The sequence below is a fragment of the Pleurodeles waltl genome, chromosome 12, assembly GCF_031143425.1.
Source record: "Pleurodeles waltl isolate 20211129_DDA chromosome 12, aPleWal1.hap1.20221129, whole genome shotgun sequence".
Lineage (NCBI taxonomy): Eukaryota > Metazoa > Chordata > Amphibia > Caudata > Salamandridae > Pleurodeles > Pleurodeles waltl.
Genome location: NC_090451.1, coordinates 234,811,470 through 234,836,150, shown reverse-complemented (window position 1 = coordinate 234,836,150; position 24,681 = coordinate 234,811,470). Strand labels below are relative to the sequence as shown.

Sequence of the window (24,681 nt, the reverse complement as noted above, 5' to 3'; positions counted from 1 at the left end):
GATTTCTGTGTTTTTTACGTAAAGCATTTATCAATTACAAGTGTTTTTGTGAAAGCTATGGAGCGTGAAGGGGAGAGCCAAAAGAAATGACTGATTACGTAACAGTGTGACCAGTGCTTCAATACACCTGATGGAGTTCACGCCATTAAGCATGAGGGGAAGAGACAAAAGAAAAAACAGTTCACCCACGCTGAAGTATATAGGCAACAGTGCAATAATCCAAGTATCAGGGTCAATCTGCTAGACAGTAACAAAATGGCTCCATGGTGGTTCAAACATAATTACATCAAGGGATTTTTGAAAGGCAAGCCCACAAACGAGTGAAAGTGATGGGTGTGGTTAAAAGTCTACAGAATACTTACAACAGGGTGGGGGTGGGGCAGGGTGCAATGACAGTGGTACGAGCAACACGAGGGAGTCTCTCACACCATCAGTTTGCATGGCACAGGTCCTCGACCAAGTCTAGCTGCAATTTGTGAGGGGTCTAAGATAAAAGGAAATAACCTGCCTCTGTAGTACAAACACCACTATTGCCCAGGTTCAGACTGGCCTATATGGCAACCAGGCAAAGCCCGGCAGGACGGTCTAACAGTGAGTGGCCAGGTCTATTTGGCTGTTTTATGCTCTGAGTTGGTTTTTGCTGTTGATTTTCCAGATATTAAAACAAACATTGGCTGCAGTGAACTCACATCCATGCAGTCTTCCATATCCTGCAAAACAGTTGTGTGCCAAGTTAAAAACTGCCCTAATTTACAAACATGAGCCTCTTTTTAGGTCTTGCCTAAGCCAGAATGAACACTATTGCTTGCCAGAGATGTTGTTTGCTAAAAGGGGCATGGAGCCAGCCCACTGCTTACCATTTGTTGGCTTGTTACTTTGATTTGCTGCTTCCTAATTGACCAGCATGTGGCAGTTTCAGTTCCTCTTCATTTGTGAGGCTCATGGACAAGTTACTGATTGCTTCATTTTGATTGGTGTTTTTCTGCTGCTTGTGCTTTGATTGAGGTACCATGTTTTATTCCTTCTTCCCCTGTCGTTTATCAGTCAGTCTTGCATCTTCTGTATTGCTTCTCCCCTCCCTTTGCCCAGCGCTGGCTGTGCCATAGTACCTTTTTTCCCTAGCTTTTAGCAATGCTGCACAACTTCTGCTCTGCTGCACTATATGGCAAAAAGACATTGGCAAAGCCAATAGCTCTTGTATAGTGAGATCTATTGGCTTAGCCAGTACTTGTTTTAAGGGCATCCTATATACAGCATCACATCTCATTAAGAGGCTGAAGAAATAGAACTACCTCACCCGCACCCCCATGGAACTTCACTAAGTGCCCATGCCAGCCCCCAGTGTCTTCAGACTAAGCTACATAATCTACAAAGCCATCACAACTATCACCCCAGCCGATCTGCCAGAGAAGCCCAGCAACTCAGGTGACTCCCTGCACACCCCCATCAAGGGCATCAAACGAGAGACAAAGAAGAGCAGCAATTTAATAAAATAAAAATAAAAAACAAGCCTGCCACTAGGTCTCACTTTTCAGACCTACTACCTACGAAAATGGTTGTAGCAATGTACTTATATAACGTATTAATATTTGTAAACTATCTTTGCTTTAGTACAATTTTGTATTGTCATTGGAATTTACTTTACTGGGTATTGGCAAAGCCACGAGGGCTCTTCTCTGAATGGTTCAACCATTGGGTTTTTCAGTGCTTGTATGGTACATGTGAGCAGTTAATCTAGGTGTCCAGGTGAATTCTCTCTGTGGGAGGATGTTCATGTTAAGGAGAAGGATTGTGAGCTATGAAGCTACACGCAGTGTGATTCAGTGGCCCAGCAGTTTTCAGATCAGACTCATAAACCCCAGTCCTACCACCAGTATGCAGTCATGGCCACAGATACTATTTGCAATTGCCAGTTATAATTATTTACCCCCAAAAAAAAATTACTCATTTATATCAAACTTTAACAAGAATCCACACAGCTAAAAGAGGTCTGGCTTGTCTTAGGCATTTGTGTGTTGTGAGATATAGCTAAATACATTAGCAGAAACACACAAAAAAGCACTAAATGATGGTCAGGCAACATGCTGTGTAAAACATCCCCTTCCACTGTGGCACCCTAAGCCATGATTGTAGGCCCTGGGATTTTTGGTGCCACTGCTCCCCTTTAGTAGCTGATTGCAGTATTTCTTCCCCGGTGACTTTGAACGAAATGTCCATAAATAATTTGCTCCCTGGCAAGGCACATCCAAATAGCCTCAATTTCTGTAGCAGTGAAGTGCAAACAACAAAACCTGCGGGAGAGGCTGCAATGTGGTGCTCATTGGGGTGGGGGTTATAAACAACAACAATGGCGAAGGGGGGCAACGGGGAGGGGATGGGGAAGCACAGAGGTGGCTGGAGGAAAGTCATCTAAGGAGGAGAGGGGTGGCGAGGAGAGCAAAATAAAACATGCAGAAGAAAAACACATGAGCAAATGAGAGAGCAACACAGACCACAGAGAGGGAAGGAGATGCATAGGAGAGAGAGCTGGAAAGCACATGCACGCTTGCAGACTGTTTAAAAAAAAAAAGCACCCGAAAAGCAGTGGAAGAAAAAAAGTAATGCACCCATACTCCAGGGGATGGACAAACAGAAGAGGAAGACCCACATAGGCTAACGAATAAGAAGCAAGCCAGCGAGAGTGACAATGAAGCCCACCAGTAGTAAGCAATAGGCATGCTAAGCTCACTATAAGACCATACATGTGCCATTAGGCATGATCTATAAAAAACATAAAGCAACAGACCGTCTCCATCAATGCTCTCAGGCTCTGGAATGATACCCCCGTATATATTATGGTTACACCAACTATGTCCCAGTTTAGAGAGCTGACGGCCAAGCCTCTTTTGAGAATACTAAATCACGATTAAGGCTTTCGGTTTTCCGTTTAAATGGATTTTCACACATAAATACAGACAAATCTATTTTTCCTCTGTCTGTATTTATAAGTAAATGGTAAAATACTGCTGAATCTGATTCAGAGACTTCATGCTGCAACCGATCGAGGGCTGCCTTGTCCCTCTTCCTGATAAGATTTTTGTCTACGTTGAATACTGCTTTTGAACTGTCACTGTATGCGGAGAGGTGCGCTCACCTCTCCTCTTACAGTGACAATACAAAAGACAATTTGCCCACCATTGCCTGCGCCCCCCCCCCCCCCCCCACTATTGAGGAAATAAAAATCTGAATTTCAAGGCAGTGCAGAGAAGTGCGATTCACACTTCTCTGCACTGCCTTGAATCTCAGAGTTGTATTGCCTCAATAGTGTGGGGCATTGGTGGGCAAATGGTCTTTTGTATTGTTGCCGCTAAGTGGCGGGGTTAGCGAACCTTTGCTTTCGATTCACAATGTGTGAGTCAGGAGCGAAGGTTCGCTCACCCCTTCGTTTAGCGACAACAATACAAAAGACCCTTTGCCCACCATTGTGGCAATAAAAATCAGTTTTTCAAGGCAGAGCACACTTCTCTGCAACGCCTTGAAACTCTGATTTTGTCTCAGTACTGCAGGGCAATGGTGGGCAAATGGTCTTTTGTACAGTGCTTAATCTGTGCTTGTTATTTCCGGTGTATTTTTCAGCGTCAAGCATTTTTTTCATTGCGAGCAAACGACACATAGGAAAGACGGAGGAAGAGAAAAAAAAAAAAAAACTTGGCAAGGGAGAATGCAGAATGCTGCAAGAATGAGCTGAAGGGGTATTATGGGAGTGGCTTTAAATGGATTGAATAGGCCCTTGATGGCTTCAGGATTACACTGCCTCAGTATTGTGTTTGCACATTTAATTGCAACAGCTGCGTGTTTAACAGGGCAGCTTTGGGCACCCGCACGTGCAAATTATGCAGTGCGTTTGTATTGTCACTGTAAACTGAGAAGTGAGCAATCCTTCGGCTCCTGGTGCACACTGTGAATTAGGAGTGAAGGATCACTCACCTCTCCGCTTAGTGACAATAGAAAATACCATTTGCCCACCATTGACCCAAACTATGTAGTGTATATATATATATAACTACTGAGTGCAAGTGTGCATTGTCTATTTAAATAAATGTGAAAAAAATACTAGCTGCAGTGTCCTCTTTTGCTTGCGACAAAAATAAATATGGATAAATACAGACGGAAATGTTAAAAAAATAAATATAAAACCGGGAACCCTAATCATGATGCACTAACAACTCTCTTTTGCTCTTAGAAACCGATTAAAACTCCTATACTGTTGACAGTGTCTTTGTCTTGGACAAGTGCAGCACCTGCTCCCTTTCGGCTAGGTTTACACTACATAAATACCACAAACAAACGTGATTGTGTTAGAGTTTGTGCAGCAAAGTAGGGTACGGAGTGATTTGCCAGCATGCAGGTACTTCAGTTGTTGCTGTCGGAGACCGAGCACGGAAGATGCCAGTCCCTGTTTCTATCCATTGTAATCCTAAATACGTGTCCTACTTAATGTATGGAGTCCCTTAGTATGCCATTTCATAAGTGTAATGTTACATCTAGCATTTGAGACAAAGCTACAATGAAAGCTTACCGCTTCATGTTTACAATCACAACCTCTGCCTCCCCCTCCCAATAGGATTATATTGTCCGAAGCAACCTGTTTTGTGTGAATATTAGCACGTGTGTGGTAAACGCGATAAAACTGGGGTCACACTCATCCAAAAAACAAATGTCCACATTTGTACTAATATTCAGTCAGACCACGCTTAATCCTTTAGCTATGCGATATAGCCCTACCCGCGATGTCTGTCGTGAAGGTAACCAGTAGTGCATGTTGCTATGCAAGCATTATGACATACATCTCTGTCAGTCATATTCCAAGACACTTCACCTGGGGGTGGCTTTCAGCAGTTGCGGCAGCCAGTACGAGCCTAAATCCTACTGTGTGATAACTCGGAGCGTAGGAGAATACGTGGTAACAGATCATTCTCTAAGCGGACGGAAATAGCTCGTATCCAGCTATATAGGTTGTTAAAAAATATATATATATCAGTAAGAGAAACTTTTACTGCGTTGTGAGGCGGCCTAACGTCTTGTGCCATGAGGTGGTCATGGAAAGCTGAAGATAGGGGTAACGAAGCGTATAACTATCTGCTAGCAATTGGGAATACACGTAGAGGTACCGAGAAGAAATTCACGTTTCGTAATCACCACAGCTAAACGAGTTTTCTGGAACCAGGTCGACGAAGCACTGGATAAGACCTGGATGGACAACTTCATGTGGTCTTCAAACCAGACGGGGAAATTACCAGGCAGCTGAAAATAATGCTCATGCAGCAAGTTTTGATCCTGGGACCGATGGGCACGCGGAGATACAAAGTTGGATTCAATCACTTCATGGTGGGGAAGAAACCTGTCGAATTAGAAGAGGTTAATCAATGTCTTTTAGAAATTTGGCAACGTTTGCTTTCTTTGGCATGTTATGTCTGCTCAAAACGTGTTTGTCGACTGTTGCAAAAAAGAACGTGCTGGGAGGAAGAGCATTTTCTGGGAATTATGCGTACTACCAGACAATAAGTGGCATGCTTTTAGCCAGGGTTTCAAAAGTTAACACACGGTGTGTGCGCGCACATCTGAATGTCGATGAATGTGTAAGCATACATGAGTCAAGGCGATGTTAAAACGTGTAATGTTACTTCTGTTACCCATGGCATTGTGGTGAATAGACGCCCATACATTTTGGGCTGAAATCTCACACTCCGATTCCTGCCTAACATTCAGTTATTTTGGGGGAAAATGGGTAGCTCAGTACGAATACACGGCGTGTTGTAAAAATCATTGTTAGATCACCGTTTTCGCTTTGGTTGCATCTTTAAAGCATTTTTGCAATGCTCGTCTCTATATTCCTCATGAAATAGTGCTTGTTTCGGATTTCAGATCAGAGCAAAATCTCTGATGTCCATAGCCAGATCACATTTTACCCTATTTTCCTGCTATTGGCTACCACCAGTCATTTGCTGGCGGCAGTGAAGCAGCGTATTCAGATGTTGTGGTACTGTATGAAAGCCTGTCTTCAGATCAACGAGCATAGTAGAAACACAGTTAATACGGGTTTACTATCAGTGGGATCCCCAGCGTAAATACAAAAAGAGTTATTGCAGTTAATTTTACCTGTGTGAATATACACTTTAGCCAGTGTATTCATATCACCAGTGTAAGGTTATTTATTACCACTGTTCAGTGTAGAGGAGGCCACATGACCCACGAGTGACCAAGCCTTGGGTGGGTCATACTGCCTCAACATCCATTAATAAGGAGGATAAAGTAATAAAACATCTATATATAGTTTAGAGCACAATATTGTTTGAAGAAAACTACAAAACAGGTGTTTAAGCAGACAGAAAGTACAATCTCGAAGCATACATAGGTCCATTGCATGAAGCCGTGATGATCCAGCCTGTGATCTACGCCCAGAAGATCCAGCTCCGCTAAAAGATTGGTCATTACGCTGTAGTAATAAATGCCAAACTAAATTTTATTGGACCATATTTATTTCCACATACATGAGATATACATATGGATATTTGTTTCAACCATGGTGTGAAAGGAGGGCGTACGAGTCGGTGCGATGCCTTTTGTGGGGCTTGAGGTCCCTCCTTAACAGTGGTAATAAATAGTAAATTACACTTGCACATGTGGTTTACGCTAATATTTTTTTTGCATGTGCAGCTAGGTAACCAAAGCAAACATGCAAGGGGCCATTTGTCAGAGAAAATAAAGGTGTCCTTAATAACCATTATAATTGGAGCAAGTGTATCACAGACTCAGTTTATTGTAGTGCAAAGACCAAATCTCTGGCTTCTATCACATCAGGCACGCATCCTCTAGACGTGGATTACTTCTGCACAACATGGGCCTACCCAAAGAGCTTGTTCTGCGAGTTTGCAGAAATAAGTTTTAACTAACGCACATCAACGAACAACAAAACATACACCACCCTTGCAAGCACAGATGAATAGCACAAACAACCTTTACGTTCAGGAAAATGTGGGGACGTCCTCCACACACATTGGTGCAGTAGCGTGGCGATGCAATTTATTATGGGAGTTGATTATGGCCGGTGATGCTACTAGTTTACAAGACTATTTGTTGGGGCCCTATCCGGCATATCAAAAAACGCAGCAGACCCCCTCTTAGACGAAATCAGATGTACGGCATTTTTTTTTTTTTAAAGAACAGGTCAGGCCTAAAATCCGAGTTTAAGATAACCATCGTCACGCTGTAGATTGAGGCCATATCCACCCAACATTTTGTGACCGTTTGTAATTGACAGAGCCTTTCAAATAAGTATTATTTAATATAAATATTACAAAACGGAGGGTTATCAATCCTTTAGTGTACATAATGGCGATTTATTCAGATTCAAACTTAAGAAAATTAACGTGTATTCAAGTACTCACCGAGAAGAATAACTACACACAGAGCTCACAATCTAACGCTGACTTACAGTATACAGTTATACACCGCCTAGCACAATGCGTTTTATGCCAGGCAAGCACGCGATTTATAAAATGCAGAACAGCAGCCACAGCAGCACTTTTTCATTCAAATGAAATTTATTTGTGAGAATAGAAAAACTAGTTTTCGTTTTAAAGCAAACTGCCACAAATGTAAAAATGAACTAATATCAGTACTGCTCACTGGACAGTCCCCTTCCCCTGGTCACCTTAACTGCAGCAGGAAGTGTCCTGGTTGTAGAGCCACGGTACACATTAGAACCATCGAGCAATTGTCTCTCAATTCTTTAAAAATAAAAACCCATCACAAAAATCTTCAAAATACTGCTTCGCACTGTTCTGCTGAGAGTACACTGTGCAGTCCGTATCAGGTCGCGTGCCTATGATGGTAATCCCCCAATCTTCATATCATTTAGTTTACTTTGATGGAATTCTGCATGTTTTTGAAGGCGTTGTTTCATCCCAGGATCTCGATCGCCTACAGATTCAGACTAATTCTGTTAACGGTTACTCCTGTAAAGGTGGCAAAACCACCCTTATTACCATATAAACCACGTCCTGCAAATCCAGATGCACCCTTCGTATGATATTTGCCAGATCGCCCAACTTCTTAGTATGAGAAGACATTGCGCCACATCCCTCAGGCCGTCCTCTTTAGCCACCACCTCTGGCAGCAGGAGATGGTGGGAGAGGGTGATCGCAGGCTCTACTACCACCGAGGCCGGGAGGAAACGGGAGGCCCTCTGCGGGGACTCATGTCATAATAATCATCGTAGTCGTCGTAATCTCTTCTTGAAGAATACATGGGGCGCCCGCTTCGGCTTGGTGGCATGCGGTCATAATCGCCCCTCCGTTGGACTGGGTAGCTCATAGGGCGTTCTTCATAGTCGTCATACATCATTCCGAATCCCCCATAATCGTAAGTGTCGTCGTAGTAGTCTGGCTCGTACGGCTGCGAATGACCTTTGATTGGGGTCTCAGATATGAGGTCGAGGATTACTTTGACCCCCTCAATAACTCGCTCGCGTTTTCCCCCAATTAAAACAACTCGGTCGGTTGAGTGAGGGCAACATTCTCGGAAAACCGTGAGGGTGGTTTGAGTGCTCTCTCGGAGCTCCTTAATTTTTGCACCTTTTACTCCAATAATGCCGCCCACCAAGCTCTGGTGAATCAACAGTCTCAGTTCACAGTCGAGGTCGCTTCCTTTGTAGCCCTGGGGCTGTGTGTTGAAGGTAAACGTGGGGATGATTTTCTTTAATATGTCTCCAATGGCGTCTTTGTCGGCGCTGATGCTCAGTATGCGGTCGGGCCCCTGGTACCCAGCTACGGAAATGTTGGCCTTGAAATCTGACCGCAGCGCCGTGATATTCTTGCCGCCTTTTCCAATCACGGCCCCTGCGTTCTTGCTCTGGAGGAGGATGCGCACGTCTATTTTTTCGCCCGTGCTGCGGGACCTCTTTGGCGCCTGTTCCTCATTCTTCTCGGCCGCTGGACGCTTGCCGTTTGTTTCGGCGCTGTTGAATTCCACCTCGTGCTCGGTCTCGCTCTCCATTTTGAACACAAATGCTGTTTTTCGGCAAACGCGGCCTTCTGCAACGCACACAAACCAGCGCGGGATCGTGCGTTCTCGTCGACGAAAGAAGCAGGAACAGGAAGCCGCTCACGGAAAGTCAGACAAAGACCCAGGCCTGAACGTTAGGATAGAAGACAGACGACAACGCTAAGGATTATGGGAACTTGACCCGTTACACACGCGATCTTGGCAGCCATTTTAAAAAACATTTTTTTTTTATTATTCATCAAAACCAATAATGCTCAGCGTGAAGCTTTAAATTGAATGGTTGCTTAACCCAAACGTAGCTTGCGCAACTTTATAAAATATTAAAATGGCGAATTTCATTGAAGTTAAATGTAAGCAATCGTGCTTCCTGTGGAAACAAAACTATCAGTAAATAATTAAGATGTTTATGTTCTTTTTTCCATTATAGATACTGTTGTTTATGTGTATTGTAAATAGCGTCGGCAAACTAAACTTATCCTTGCATAGCTTCAAGATGGAAGCCGCTTGTGATGTCATTCGGTGGCTGGTGTTCACTAGGCCTGCTGTGTCTTTTGAATCGATCAAACGGTGACACATTTCGGACATCCGCTGTTGTGTTCGCTTTGCTGAAGGACAATAAAGTTAGTTGAGAAAGCGTGCGCGGGGCATGGTGGGATGGCTGCGCGCAGTGTCCAGGCCCCAGCCGGCTATAGGTAAGGCTGGTGGTAAGCACCCCTGCCCGGTAGTGAAGTCGTTAATAGGGGTTAACGAGAATATCTGGGAGAAACGAGTGCCCCGGTCAAAGCCGGGCGCAGGGGAGCAACAGCAGGCGGCTGCTGGCTTTGGAGCTGCAGCTGCTAGGTATGAGGAGAATATTACGTGGATTAGTACGTGGACTAGTTGCAGGAGCTTGGTTATACTTTTCGTATTGTAAAAGCGAGAACTTCGCTGATGATGGTATAAACTGGGGAAACGCTGTCTTGCTGGGTAACAGTATCTATTGACGAATACGCTGGAAATAAATTGAGTTTCGGGCTTTTGTTATATGCACACCTGGCAACCTGTTGGCGCGTAAATGAGAGTGAAGTCTGAAACTTAGAGCGATCCAGTTATTGTGAGCTAAATACAACTATTTTTGGGAGGCTGGTGTTGATTCGTACGGAGGGCAACAAGAGTCTGGAGGCATGTTAATGTTAAATGAATGAACGTCATCATAAGGAGGGTGAGCCTTTCAAAATGACTGTAAATTGGTGGGTGTGAATATCCGGTGAGGATTAGATACTGGTGCATAAGCCGGTATAGGAGTGTGCTTGTTTCCCTTGCAAGTCGCTACACTATACACCTGCAGTGTGACCCGTGAGAAGGCAAGCGCACCTCCCTGCTTGAGATCTCTTTGACGCACTAACTATACTCTACACATTACACTTCGAGATGACTGGCATTCTAAATCAGCGTTATGACTTGCTGTGGTTTTGTGACTAAATTACCTAAAACTTCACTCGACGCTTGCAAAATTGGCGGTTGGGTTGGCCTCCCTCTCTAATACCAGACCGTATTTCTCAAATTCTGAGTATGGCTGTACCTGGTCTGTCTAGATGTGGCACTCATACCCGTGTAAAACTATTTGCAAAGAAAGCAAACACGCCCCCGCACTTTCTTCATTAGGTAGAAGTAGCAGCTCTGAATACATTAACCTTTTTTTCCTACCTGTGGATAATATATTTTCCATATTGAACCTGAGCATCTGCCTAAATTACTAATTTAGTGTATTTCTACACCATATATTCCCCAGAGTTAGATTTTATTTTATTTTAATCATTTTTAATTAATTTTGAATATTTTCCCTGCTTACTTTGACGCAGGGCAGCCACTATCTTGATTTTGCATGACCTGGGGAAAAAGGGGGCTCTGAGTTGACCTAGGATTGGTAGACAACATACGATCAATATGGCGGATTTCAACAGTCTGAATAACTCCTAAATCACAAGGGAAAGGCAGTTAATTAAATCCTCTTGTTGCCCTAGTAGAGAGCGTTCAGCCAGTGTGTAACTTTCACTGGGCAAAACAGTATTTCTGTATATGATTCAGGCGGTGCCATGTGCTGTAATCTGTTATATGAATTATGTGGAGGAACCGAACAAGGAGGACCCCTCCACTGTGTGTCTGCTTTCTGGTCTGGGAGGCCGCTTGCATTTTGCACTGTGCTGGATGAGATGATTTCACATACATAGTAACACAAGTATGTCTCTGTTGGATGGCATGCGGGAGGCCATGCCATTGAGAATATCTGTACAGAGGGACATACCTACTGGATAACATAAGACTGGACATTGCATTCTATCTCACCTGCATAACCCGTGAAGAGAAAGCCACAGTACTGACGTTCTATTAACATGGATGGCAAAGATGTTGCACAGCCACTGCTTGTTCTGGGAGAATGCCTTACACAATAGACTAATGTATCCTCCAGCACTGTAGCCCTGGGCATGTCTTTATTTCCATGATTTTTGTGCATTTTGGTAATCTGCCACTGAGAGAGACATGACATATCTTTGTTATCATATAACATCATTGCCTTTTTGGTACTGAAGATTGTAAGCAGCGAATTGTGACAATGGAAACTTTTTCATGATCTCTGTGGCCCCAGATCTGTCAAAGTGGCCTAGATTTAGATGTGTGGAGGACTAGACTCCTCGACCGGGCAGTCATAAAGGATGCAAACATGGCACCTTCTGTCTCATAATGCCTCTCTTTACTAGCTCATGTGGCCCTTGGTCTTCTAGTTTGACAGCAAATATTGCAATATCTTGGTAGACTGATGTGCAACTTGACAGGCTAGGGATCAAGCATTTCAGGGTTTATTTTTCTCTGGATTTGCTTTAAGTGATTGATGTCACTCTGACAAACAACTGCTCTTAATTTACCTACTCCAGTTGTGGCTTTAACTGTGTGCTTTTCAGGAGATGCCTTTTGTTTATTTCATTTTGTGTGGTTTACAGTCGTATAGCTGAGGTGATTCCAAATATGAACTGATTGTATTAGAACAGGTACAAATACAAATGTTTGTTAAGTTTAGAGTAATTATTGGAAAACCGTGTTCATGCAGAGATGGCCATAAGTTCCTCTTTTTTGGGAAAGGAGTATTAATGTTTTAAGCGCTTTGACTTGATCACTACCTGATAATCCCCTCATCTGCATCTCCTCATTTCTCTTTTAGACCAGAAAAGCAGTGCTGCTTAAATGTGATTTTATTTTTTATTTTAGCAATATGATCACTTGGTTATCTTTGATTTTCCACAGGGTTTAATTAAATACTGAAGGACAAGGGGCAGTTTTTGTTAACTAATTGAGTGGTACATCAATTACTTCTTTCTTTGCCTCCTCGGTTGCTTATATGTGATTGCAGCCTGTTAATATTGGTCAGTCGCCCAATTTTCTTCCAGGCAAAGTTGGTCCTTAGTCCCTTAATAGACTAGAATAGTGACTTTGTTTGTTTGCCGTTGCATGCATCGATCAGCCATTTGCATTTTCCATGTGATAAGGGGACATTTGCACACACTTGTGACACTTCTAGTAGTTGTCACTATTAGTAGATTTCTAACTTGAATCAACACATCATATGGCATATTGCACTAGTATAAACGGTTTCTTGGATCTGTTACATGGTTTTATTTTTTGTAAAACCCAGTTGATTAGAAAAAAGATGGGTTTTCCTTCTCCAATGTATCTTCTTTTACATGTTGTAGGGAGCTGGGTTCTGGTTGCAATTTTCCTCCCCCACTTTTTGCCTGGTTTTTAGATGCAACTTTGACTGAAGTGCACTGGGTGCTTGCTAACCAGGTCCCCAGTTCCAGCGTATCTTCCTTAAAACAAGACACCATGTCACTTGACCCCAAAGTGACCAGGCCCTTCAGCTCCCTGTAAGCCCCTAGTAAATATAACCCCTGGTACCTAAGGCCTGGGTACTGAAGAGGGCCCTCCAGAGCTGCAGCACAACTTGTGCCACACTGAGGGAGACAAAAGCAAAAAGAACAGATGATGATCCCCATGGTCCTCTGTTCTTTTTGCTTGTGTTGCCCTAAGTGGTAAGGGTATGCCCAGGTGTGAGTCCCGTGCTCACTGGGCCTTGGATTCAAGATAGCCTGGCTGAAGGAGGGTGATACCCTAAAAATGGTCCCAGGATGCTTGTGTCCAGTCCAGAGAGGACCTGGCGTGGTAGTTCAGGCTTGACTGCTCCCATGGGGGAACAGGGTCAAGACTGATTTGCACATGGATGGGTCCAAACTGTGGTGGCGTGTTGGGCAAAAAAACGATAGATTAAATGCAGAACTTTGCGACTGGGGGTGAATGTTTGCATTGTTCAGCATTCCGTCCATCATCTGATCTGTTCTTTTTGCTTCTGTGAGATCCAGCACCAACCTTATGCAGACAGCCACTGCAGGCTGCATGACCAGGTGCTCCCAAAACTGAAAACACGACGTGGCACACACTTGTGTGCCATGTCCCCTAGAACACTGCTTGTAATATCATGTAATTCACCCTTTCAGCAGGCCTTCAGCCCTAAGGCAGGGTGCATTATATTACAAGTGAGGGCATATATGCATGAGCAAATATGCCCCTACTATGCCTTTGTCGATTCTTAGAAATAGTAAGTGTACAGGGAAGCCATTTTAAATACATGTACTGGACACTGGTCACTACAAGTTCCTCGGTTACACAATGGCTTCTCTGAACCTAGGGATGTTTATCAGACATTTCATATCATTGAACCCTCACTGATTCAGTGATGGCTTTATTAATAAATACACTCAGAGGCCACCTTAGAGGTGCCCCCTGAAAAACATACCAACTGCTGGTGAGCTCGCTGACCAGTTCTGGCCAGCTGCCACCAGCAGACACACCTCTGCCCTCCCATGTTAGGAGCCTCTGCTCTTGAGAAGTCAGAAAACAAAGGCCTGTCTGGGCTGGGGTGTTACCCAGAGGATGACCTGCTTCCAAGGCAGGAGCTTCAAAAAAGCTCACCACCTTAGATATGCAGAACTGGCATTCCTCAGAGGAAGATGCTAATCCCCTACCTCAGGGCCCATCTGGCACCTGGACAAGCAGGAAAATTAGCTAGGCAGGAGGTGTCACAATTCCAGACTGGGAACACCTCTAAGGTGGCCATCTTGAAGTGGACATGACTGTAGAAAATCTGCCATCTTGCACGTGGTGGAATTTAGGAACTTTGGACAGAGTGATGCCTACTTCCCACAGGAAGTGGTCATCTAGGGGGTGTAGTGACCCCGAGGGTAAGTAGCCCATTGGCTACTACCTTTCTCTTCCCTTAACACCCCCTAAATTGAGTATGTATGGGACCTCCTCATACCATATCCTCAGATCTTCACTGGACACAAAAGAGGAAGTGGGTGAGAGGTCTGCTGAACCCGCGAACCAAGGATCATGACTGACTTGATGCCAACCCTACCGGCCTGTCTGCTGCACCCGATCCTCGAGGAGCAACGGACCTGTCCTGCTGCTGCAGCCTCCAAGAAACTGGGAGAGCTGCCAGTGCTCCACAAATTGCCAGGAGGAACTCCTTGGAGTAGAGGAGCTGCTCACCTGCATCCTCAGGCACCCAAGAAAACCCTGAGAGGACCGGGACTGCCAAAAACCTGATGCTGAACCATCGCTACTGCACCCGAGCCACTTAGCCTGTGGTGAAGTGGGCCAACTGTGTTAGAGTGGTCCCCAGGCCCTCCAGAAGAGAAGCCTGCCCTTTGTTTACCCAGTGTGAATTGCACCCCAGTGTCTGCAGCCTGTTTCTACAGACCCCCTGCAACCAGGAGTGATCAGGAGGCAAAGCCTGATGCTCTACGACACCCCTGCACCCGTCCGCCCCGGACCCAGAAGAGAAGAACCAAGGGTGTCCCCATATCTCCCCCAGCCCACACTTGGGGCGTGTTTTTGCGGCCCCCCCTGTATCTGTGAGGAGCTCCAGTGCTGGACCCTACACCGGAAGACACCTACACCCGTGCCCTGCGGCCCGAGGAGAGGTGGACCAACAGTGTCCCCACATGACTGAGGACCTCAAGGGTCAAGAAGCCTGTGGGCTCCCCTAGACCGTCCATCCTGTTCATCCCTGCAGCAACTTCGTAACCAGAATGATCCTCATAGACTTGAATGGGACACCCAGTGCCATTACCCACCTCTGCACTCGGATGCACTAAAGCTCCCTGAGGTGACCTTGTTGGTGTGGCTTAGGACCTTGCCCTGTACTCACCTCAAGTCCAGAAAAACAGTCCTGTAAATTGCTGCTAAGTACCAGTATGCAGTATATGTTTTTCTCCATACGATAACATTACAACTCCAAAAATTACTCTGTGCCAGCTATAAAAATTCATAACTCAAAAAGTACTCACCTAATTCCGGTGATCTTGGTATCAACGTTTACATAAAAGTATGTGTATTTTTATAAATTGGTGTTGGATTTCTCTGAGTGTGTGTCTCACTTACTGCATGAGTGTGTTCCTTACATGCTTAGCCCTACCCTCTGATATGCCAAACTGCTAGACCACACTACTGAAAAAGAGAGCATTTGGGTTGTCATTTGTGCCTCTGTGATGTGTCTGGGGGTTGCATGGACTCTTTGCACACCGTACCTCCATTTTGGTCCACTATATAAAGAGCCAGCTTCCTACCGTGTGTATCAATTAGTTAAGACCTAGCCTTTTTTCTTTGCTTGTAAAGTGACGATCCTCTATCTAAAACATGCACCGATGTGTCTATTGCATGCCCTATTTCTTGTACAGCTTAAAGCAAGAGCTGCTTTTAGGCAGATGCTTTTGAAAGGCTTTATTTGAAAGTCAAGGAAGTGCCTTTCGAGCTTGTGTGTGTTAGTGAATATTTTGCTGTCATTGATTTTAAACCATAAGGACTTGGACCTACACTTAATTGTCTGCCTGTTGGGAAGACGTGCTTGGTGCTTGAAGGAGCTTTAGATTACGACAGGAGAATATAATCTTTCAGATTAGTCCCAGTCTCTTCTACAAAGCCACACTGAGTTGGGGCATCAGCAGTGCAAAGCACAACAATGTTTTACAGAGAGTCCATTTGCCATAGAGTCTTGGATGGGAAAATGACCATTATCATAATGACCAAAAGCACAGTCAGTACAAGAAGTCCGATCTGCCAGAAGGCAGATGATTTTTGCTATTAGTGCTTAGATGTGGTTCACGGTGGTTGTTAAATTTCTTCCCCTGTTTACCCAAACGTCTATGACACAAATTTGTATTTGCTCTCACAATCTTTATCTTCATTAATAGATAATCAATTGTTATGTTAGGTAAAATGGGTGACCAGAATACACCACAGATGTGTTAAGGTCTGAAGTTCAATGGGAATACTTATTACAAGTTTCGAGGTCCCACAGCGAGACCACCAAACCTGCAGGAAGGAGGCCACCGCCATGGCTGTGGCGTTCCCCCCTGCCCTATTACAATGTTCCCTCCAGTCAGACTGGCAAGAACAGTGCTACAAAATACTCCCTTAAAGGAGCCGAGTGCTGCCCGATGGTGCTGGGCAGAGGGCCCCCTGCACTGCCCATGCCATGGGCATAAGCAGTGCAGCCCCCGTGACTTCCAGCACACCCGTAACACCTGCCTTTCCATGCCGGTCAGACGATATGGAAAGGCTGGCGGTGAGGGGAGTTGTAATCAGCCAGGTGGCATTGAGTTCAGCGCTACCCTGGCTGAGTACTACTGAGTGCTGTCATGCCATGTTACCGGTGGACGGTGGTCCCCTGGCGGGTTTGCCCGGCAGAGTTGTAATTGGGCAGTTGGACTGCCCGGAGTGCAGGGGTGTTGGATGTGGCTCTTTTTACAGGGGCAACCCAAAACATTTTACCTTACTCCTGTTTTTTCTGACACCTTTTTGTTGATGTTAGGACTCTGAGCACTTTACCACAGCTGATCAGTGCTAAAGTGCATGTACAGTGGTATTCCTACACCCAGGGCCTGTAAATTAAATGCTAATAGTGGACCTACAGTGCAGCTTGCGCCACCCACAGAAGTAGCCCTTCAAACCGGTCCCAGGCCTACTACCACAGAGCCTGTGTGCACAGTTTACTACCACAAGGACTCGGCAACTAAATTTTCTTGCCAGGCCTGGAAATCCCCCTTCTACTACATATGTCACCCCTAAGGACAGCCCTTGCTAGCCCTTTGGGCAGGGTACTGTGTATGTAAAAGGTGGGATATATGTCTTTATGTACTACATGTCCTAGTTTTGACAAACAGCCCATGTAGTTTCTTACTACTGTGAGCGCTGCTCCTCTCACAGGATTGCATTGGAAATACCCTAATATATGTCTAAGTGGTATTGTCTGATCCATGAGGGGTGCATAGGCATGTGTGGTATGGTTGTCATGGTATTGAGAAATGCCGCTTACTGGTGTGGGTGGATTTTTTTTTTTTTTTGTGCCATTATAGATATGCCTCATTTAGAAAGTGAACATTTCTCTGTGCTTGAGACTCTGGCGATTTGCAGATAACCTCCAAACTACGTCTGGGGCAGAGTGACAGCTGGACTTTATGCATACTTTTCAGACAGCTTGGACACAGGGAGGGTGGAGGTGTCACAAGAGTACATCTGCATACTAAAGGGACTTCCTGGGCTGGGAGAGGGGAGAGGTAGAGGCGGGGCACAGCTGCACCTGTAAAGGCTGTGCCCTGGCCTGACACAACGGGCTTGTTTACCCCCCACTGATGTCTGGCGCCAGTGCTGGAGGTGAGAGCGGACATTCCTGGAACCGGTTAGTGCTGGTTGGAACTCCCTCTCCTCTTTTGTGGAGGCTGCCCAAAATGAGTATAAGTATAGGAGGCTGTCCCTCACAATATTGGACACTAGTGGACTGGGCACTGGATGTTTGGGAAGGACTTGCAAGGTACCGCCTTGGGACTGTGCTGCTGTTGTGCTGACCTGCTAGGTCACTGAGAGGAACTGCCACTGCCTTCTTACCCCATGTGCTGGCTTGCTTGCTAGGGACCCTCCAGCCCTGTGCCCGATTGTTGTCTCCAGGGTCTGTGTGGTGTGCTCCCTGCCCCCCACAGTCAACTTCTAAAAGAAAGAAGCGCTTTACCCTTGCATTCGAAGCGCATAAAGAGCGCTTTATTTTTCTTGCATTCCAAACGGTGTGAAGAGTGCTTTACTTTTGTCCTCTTTGGTGCAAGGAAGTGCCCCTGCATCACCCTGTGGACGTCACCCCCGTTCCCGAGGAGAGGTGGGTGAAGAAAGAGGAATCCTGCAGTGGTTCCTGTGGGCTTCCACCGAGCGCAGATGAGGCGCGCTCCATCAGTGCCCCCGGGGACCAAGCAGTCACCCCCTCCTGTCGTGGGAGCCTGGAGTGGGGCTGCACTGTGTACCTCCATGAGGAGCTGGCACTACAGGGCCCGGAGTTGACGAGGGTACGCAGCTGGCCTTGAGGCTTAAGTCAGCACTGCACTTGCCCTGACCCAAGGTGGCTGAGATTCGGCAGCTGCACTGAGTAGACATGGGCAGCTGCCTCAGAGGATTCCCCCGTGGGGAAATCACGCACCTTGCCGGGTGCAGGCTTTAGGTGTTGTGGTTGAGGGCAGGCCTGTCTGGAGGCTTGGACGTTCGGGCCTTCTAATTCAGTGGTTCAGGAGGGCTGAAGATGCGCTGCAGCATTGCGGACAGTCCTCCTTGCCCGGCAGCCGCTCGCACATTAACGGGCAGCTTCCCCGACTGCAGTAGGTGCAGGGGTCTGGGTGAGGTCTCCCGCAGAGTTCTTTGGTGTTTGACACCCCCCCCCCCCTTCCATCTTTAGGTAAAGCGTACCGGGCAGGGGCGCTGACTCAGTGAGTCTCACACTCTGTATTCCAGTAGGAGAGGGTGGTGATCCTTGACGAAGGTCCCCAATCTTGTTAGAGCTATTTGACAGTACTGCATTTCCAGTGATAGGAGCGCAGGAGATCCTGGGTTGTTTGTGGTGGGCGCTTTTAATCACCGCATAACGTACAAAGGAAGTGCAGACGCGTTGAGGTTTCCTGTTGGTCTTTTTTGAGAGTACTTTATAACCTAAGTGACATCCCTGTGTCCCTGCTCTAATTTGTCATGTCATTTCTTTCTTGCTGTGCTAACTAGCATTTCAGGATCTACATTGCCTGCAGTGGTGGGCGGTGTACTATTTATGACATGAGCAACTTGGAGCTTCTTGGCCTCTCTGATAATGTGATTATCCTGAGCAGGTCATAGTGGGTTTCTGACATATGCTAAAAGGAGATGTTTCCCTTTTATGGGCTCTCCTGGGAATATTTTGTCTTATGTGCAGTCACAATGGGGTCTTGGTACCTCTGATCTTATGTTTATTCTGACATGTGCATTCTTGGTAATATTGATGACCTGACTACTGCTTGTGTTGCAGAATACCAGTACCTATATGTTTACCTGACTACTGCTTATTGTTACAGAGTACTAGTAACGTGTGATGTTTTGACAGCTGCTTGTGCAGCAGGGTATTACTGATACAGGTTGTGTTTGGTCTAATTATGTTTTATGCAATACAGTTTATTTTTATGTAATATGTGTGTCATTTGTGGTGTATTTATTGTGTTGTGTGAGTTTTGCAAATGCTTTACACAGTGCCTCTGGGATAAGCCTGACTGCTCATGCCAAGCTACCAATGAGGTGAGCAGAGGTTAGCTTGGATGTGTAGCTCCCTTGCCCTGGCTAGAGTAGTGGGTTCTGCCTGGCTGAGGTGCATACCCTAGCCAACCAGAAACTCAATTTCTAATAGGCAGTCTGACCGTCAATGCAAGTGTGGTGGTCCTTAAATTGACACACTTGTGATGAAGCCCTAAGACTCTGATATTTTTGGCATGCCTGAATGCTTTGTGATCGATCAAGTTAACTCCAGTATGTAAAACATAGATGTGTTTTAATAATGGGGCGTGTTGGATTTGAAAGGCTTCCCTATTACTGTTAATGAATATAGTATCTACTGCATATAAAACACTGAATTAATGAGTTTACGTTTATACATGACATAATATGCACAGGTAAACGTTTTGTGTATTTGATGATTTTATGTTGTTTTAGAAAAAGCTGCTAAAGGTGCTTGGAGGAGGCCCAAAGAGGGATTGCTGACTTGTTTTTTTTTTTTTTTTTTTTTCTTTTCGTCCTCATAATTATCACCCATGCTTTGGTAGAGGAAAAATGGTACCGGACGGGGGAAACGTAACCCTTGGGTCGTCCCGTTTGGTCTACGTTTTATTATTCTCCCAATCGTATGCCATCAACCAGGATATACTATTTTCTATGAAACCTAGTCATAACCAAAGCATCGCCCAGTATTGGGTAAGGGGAGTACTAATCATTGGACTTAAGTTGCACGAGGAGGAGACCAGACAGCAAAACAGTAATATACTATTGGTAGACATTTTCCCAGTTCATCCAGAAGTTATCCCTTCTAGAAAGGGGACCTCGTTGTTCCATTATGCACATTCGATTTACAGATATTTGCCAATCCTTAGAACGGGGGGGAAAGGGGTCAACCCATTTACGACAAATTTCTCGTCTAGCCAAAAGTATTAATACAAACAACAGGTGCTCCTGATGTGCTGACAATTTTTGATAATTCATACCCTGTTCACTGACCCCAAACACCACCATAGAAAGATCCAATTTTACGTTCACATTAAATATTATCTTTAAAGTGTTTCCTATCTCCTCCCAATATTCCCACAACTTTGAACATTGCCAAAACATGTGTATATCGTTTGCCTTATCGTCACCACACCTCGGACAGTTTTTCTGAGTTTTCCCGATAGCTGTTAATCTGGCCGGCGTCCAGTAAACCCTATGAAGTGTGAACAAATGGTTTTTCTTCAACTCTGCCGGGCTGGTCGTGAACCACAATTCTGAGCAGGACCTATTCCATAAAGATTTCACATCTAGAGTTGGAAAGATCCCCCCCCACTTCAACAAGGGAAGGGATGTCCCATCCCTTGTTGCTTCCAACAGAGCATGGTACCACAGAGCAACTTCCTTATTAATGATTTTCTGGTTTAATTTCCCTTCCCATATATTCCTTCCTATTTCTCCTATTTGTTGCGATTTAACCCAACTAGCTATCTGAAGATACTTGAATTTGGAGACTGTCCCTCCAGTCCCTTCATAAAGTGTCGACCAGCTTAACAGTTCTGGTCCTTCCATTATCTGGCCCCATCTTACAATCCCACTCACTCTCAAAGGAATTGATAATTTATCAGTGAGGCATTCAGGAGTGCCAGGTGAATCCCAAATGGGGGAAGAGCTGCAAAAATAGGGTATCTCTAGCACCTTCCGAAAGTGCATCCAAATGTTGCATGCATGTCTGAGTGTCTTCAAGCGTACCTTCTTGAAGTACTTAGGATGGCCGAATTTATATAGAAAATGATCTGCTTTTTCCTCGAGGTGTGCCGTTAATGCTTTCCACGCCGGATCATATTCTGACTTCTTATTCAATAGGTTTCTAATGTTTTTTAATTGAAATGCCAGATAATACTTGAAGAAATCTGGAGACGCAATGCCCCCCCACTCTTTTTTTTTACTCATCTTTTTCCACGAGATCCTTACTCCTTTAGAGGCCCATACAAACGAGGATAAATCCCCCTGTAGTTTTTTAAACCAGCAGTTCTTAAACTCTAGTGGAATAGTGTTGAATAAAAAGGTGAATTTTGGGAGAATACACATCTTCAAAATGTTGGATCTTCCAATTATGGAAAGAGGGAGAGCGGCCCACGTCTTTAGCAATTTTTTGGTTTCTCTGTATGTTATGTTAAAATTTAGTTTAGGTACCTCATTTAGATCATTTGTTAATCGTATACCCAAATATCTGATCTCTTGTTTGACTAAAGGAGAAGCATAAGTCAAATTCCAACACATTATTTCTGTCTTTTCTGTGTTTACGCTGTAACCAGAAAGTTTACCAAATTGCTCCATCAAAGTATTGAACGCTAGTAGGGTAGAACTAACATCCTTGGTATATAGCATAAGATCATCCGCATATAATGCTACTTTTTTTTCCCAGTCCCCACTTTGAAATGGAGTAATTTCCTTACTTAACCTAAGAGAAATTGCCAGAGGCTCAATATATAAGTTAAAAAGCAAGGGAGACAATGGACATCCCTGTCGCGTACCCCGCCAAATCCTAAATTCTTGTGATAACTGGCCGTTGACCAGAATTCTCGCTGAGGGGCATCTATACAATTCCCTGACTGTCCTAACAAAAGGAAATCCCAAGCCTCCTTTTTCCAGCACTAACCTCAAAAAAGACCAATTGACCCGATCGAAGGCCTTTGCTGCGTCAAAAGTCAGGATCGCCAGAGGGGTCTTTTCTTGTTCCGCCAGATCTATTGCAGCAAATAACTCATGTGTTACATCCTGGAGATACCTCCCTTTCATAAAACCCTTTTGATCCGTATGAATCAGATTGCCTATGGCACTCCCTAATCTCCTGGCTAAAATCCCTGTATAAAGTTTGTAGTCGGCATTCAACAGGGAGATGGGTCTGTAAGATGCACAAGACATTGGATCCTTACCTGGCTTTAAAACTAGACAAATTATAGCCTCTCTCCAGGATTTAGGCGTCTGAGCCCCCTCAACCAGCATAGAATTAAATAATTCTAATAAAAAAGGACTAATAACTTCCCCCAAGACCTTGTACAATTAATTAGGTAGATTGTCTGGACCAGCGGCCTTTCCTTTTTTTAACGCTTTTATGCCTTCAATAAGCTCAGCCTCATTTATTTTACAATTTAATAGGGTCTTTTCAGAATCTTCTAGAGCTGGAAGGTGTAGTTTTTCTAGAAAATCACTAATCGACTCGTCTGAATTAACCAGGCTTTCTGAGTATACGTCTTGGAAAAAAGATACAAATGCCCCCTCAATCTCTTCTTGCTCCACACAAATCGTATTGTCCGATTTGACTGCTGAAATATATCTTTTAGAGAGGTCTGACTTAACCTTCCATGCTAGTAGCTTACTGCAACCTTCTCCATATTCATGGTGAGCATATCGGCTAGCTTCCCATTTTAACTTACTGCGATTTTCCAAAAAAGCCTCTAGCTTAGTCCGAACATTAACCTCTTGACATATCAAGTCCTCTAATAAATTGACCTTCTCTTCTGCTCGTGCTTTATGGATTGCAGCTTGCAAGGTTTTTAGAGATAATTCCATATCTCCCAATTTCTCTTTTTCTTCACGATGTTTGTATATTGCCAGGCTCATAAGCCTCCCTCTAATATAAGCCTTAAAGGCGTCCCAAACACACCATAAACTTGCCGTACCTTGGTTCAAAAGAAAGAAATCTCTTGTGTCTTTTTTTAATGCTTCTACTATAGAGTCGTCTAATAGTATAGCGCGATTAATTATACATCTAATACCTTTATTTACGACCCTGATATCCAAGTGTAATTTTACAGCTGAATGATCTGAGAGGTGAGCTGGATTGTGGGCTACCTTTCTGACCTCTGGGCATAAACTTTTATGTATTAAAAAAAAATCTATTCTAGATCTATGCCCATATTTTTTATTGTAAAATGTATATCTGTCTCCTTCGCCTCCTCTGCAGTGCCATATGTCTACCAATCCTAAATCTTGCATGGCTTGTTTCACCTGTGCCCTCATTTTAGGAGAGTTATCCGTACCTCGAGGGGTTGACTTATCGTGTACAGGGTCTAACAAAATGTTGAAGTCTCCGCCTAGTACCACTGGATATCTAGCTAGAAGTAAAATATTGAATAACTCTTGAAATGGTGTGGGATCATCTAGGTTAGGTCCATAATAGCCTGCCACCGTGACCCAATAACCACATACGCACAGTTCTACCACTACCCATCTCCCTCTAGGGTCAACTTGCACCGATCCTATCCTAAGCTTTATGGATTTTTTGATGAGAACTGCCACGCCTTTTATCACACTAGTTTGGGAGGAGCATACGCTAAGAGAAACCCAATTCAACCGTTTAACCCAGGTCTCCCACTCTGTTTGTTGGAGATGAGTTTCTTGCAATATGATAATCTCCTCTTCCGCCAATCTTAAATATTCAAAAATCTTCCTCCTCCTGCTTACCACTCTTAAACCATTCACATTCCAAGAAAGAAATTTCAATCTTAAATTCCCATACTTAGACATATCTGTCAGGAGAAAAGGAAAACGTCATAAGCACAGCGCACCCCCCTCCTAGGTAAACAACATATGAGGACTTTCTTATTTTTATCCTTTCAACCCACCTAACCCACCTAACCCAACCCAAACCCCCACACCCAGTGCCTTCCACCCCCTCCACCAACCCCAACTCCCACCCAACCCCCCTACCCTGGGGAACCCTCCCTGATTCTACTAGGATAACCATCCTGTTATCCTAAATTCGAACTCCCCATCGGACGAGATACTTCCACTAGATCTTATTGTGATGCCTTAATCTGGTCTATAAATGCGCTAACCTCCCCCGGATCTCTCATGTTATACATTTTGTTCTTCCACATGATCCGGAGTGCTGCCGGAAACCTTAGCTGTACGGTAGCCCCAAGAGAACGAAGCTCGCGCATAAAATTTCCCAATTCCCACTGTCTATCTAACGTTGCTTTAGACAAGTCCGATCTTATCCTGAAGGCC

General features: G+C 44.6%; 1 protein-coding gene and 1 pseudogene across 3 annotated transcripts in view; one reads left to right on the top strand and one right to left on the bottom strand.

Annotated features, from left to right (window-relative positions):
• Nucleotides 1-7,310: 7,310 nt before the first annotated feature.
• On the bottom strand, nucleotides 7,311-9,200 carry LOC138267552 (heterogeneous nuclear ribonucleoprotein K pseudogene; annotated as a pseudogene).
• Nucleotides 9,201-9,607: 407 nt separating this feature from the next.
• The window catches only part of DHX38 (DEAH-box helicase 38), a 1,001,715-nt gene continuing 986,641 nt past the window's right edge, over nucleotides 9,608-24,681 (top strand). The window contains exon 1 of one of the 3 annotated variants that reach the window (XM_069216597.1): nucleotides 9,608-9,737. The gene's annotated coding sequence lies outside the window, so the exon portion shown is untranslated. Of the gene's footprint in view, nucleotides 9,886-24,681 lie in introns of all 3 variants that reach the window. The other 2 variants (XM_069216600.1, XM_069216598.1) reach the window with 2 other exon arrangements.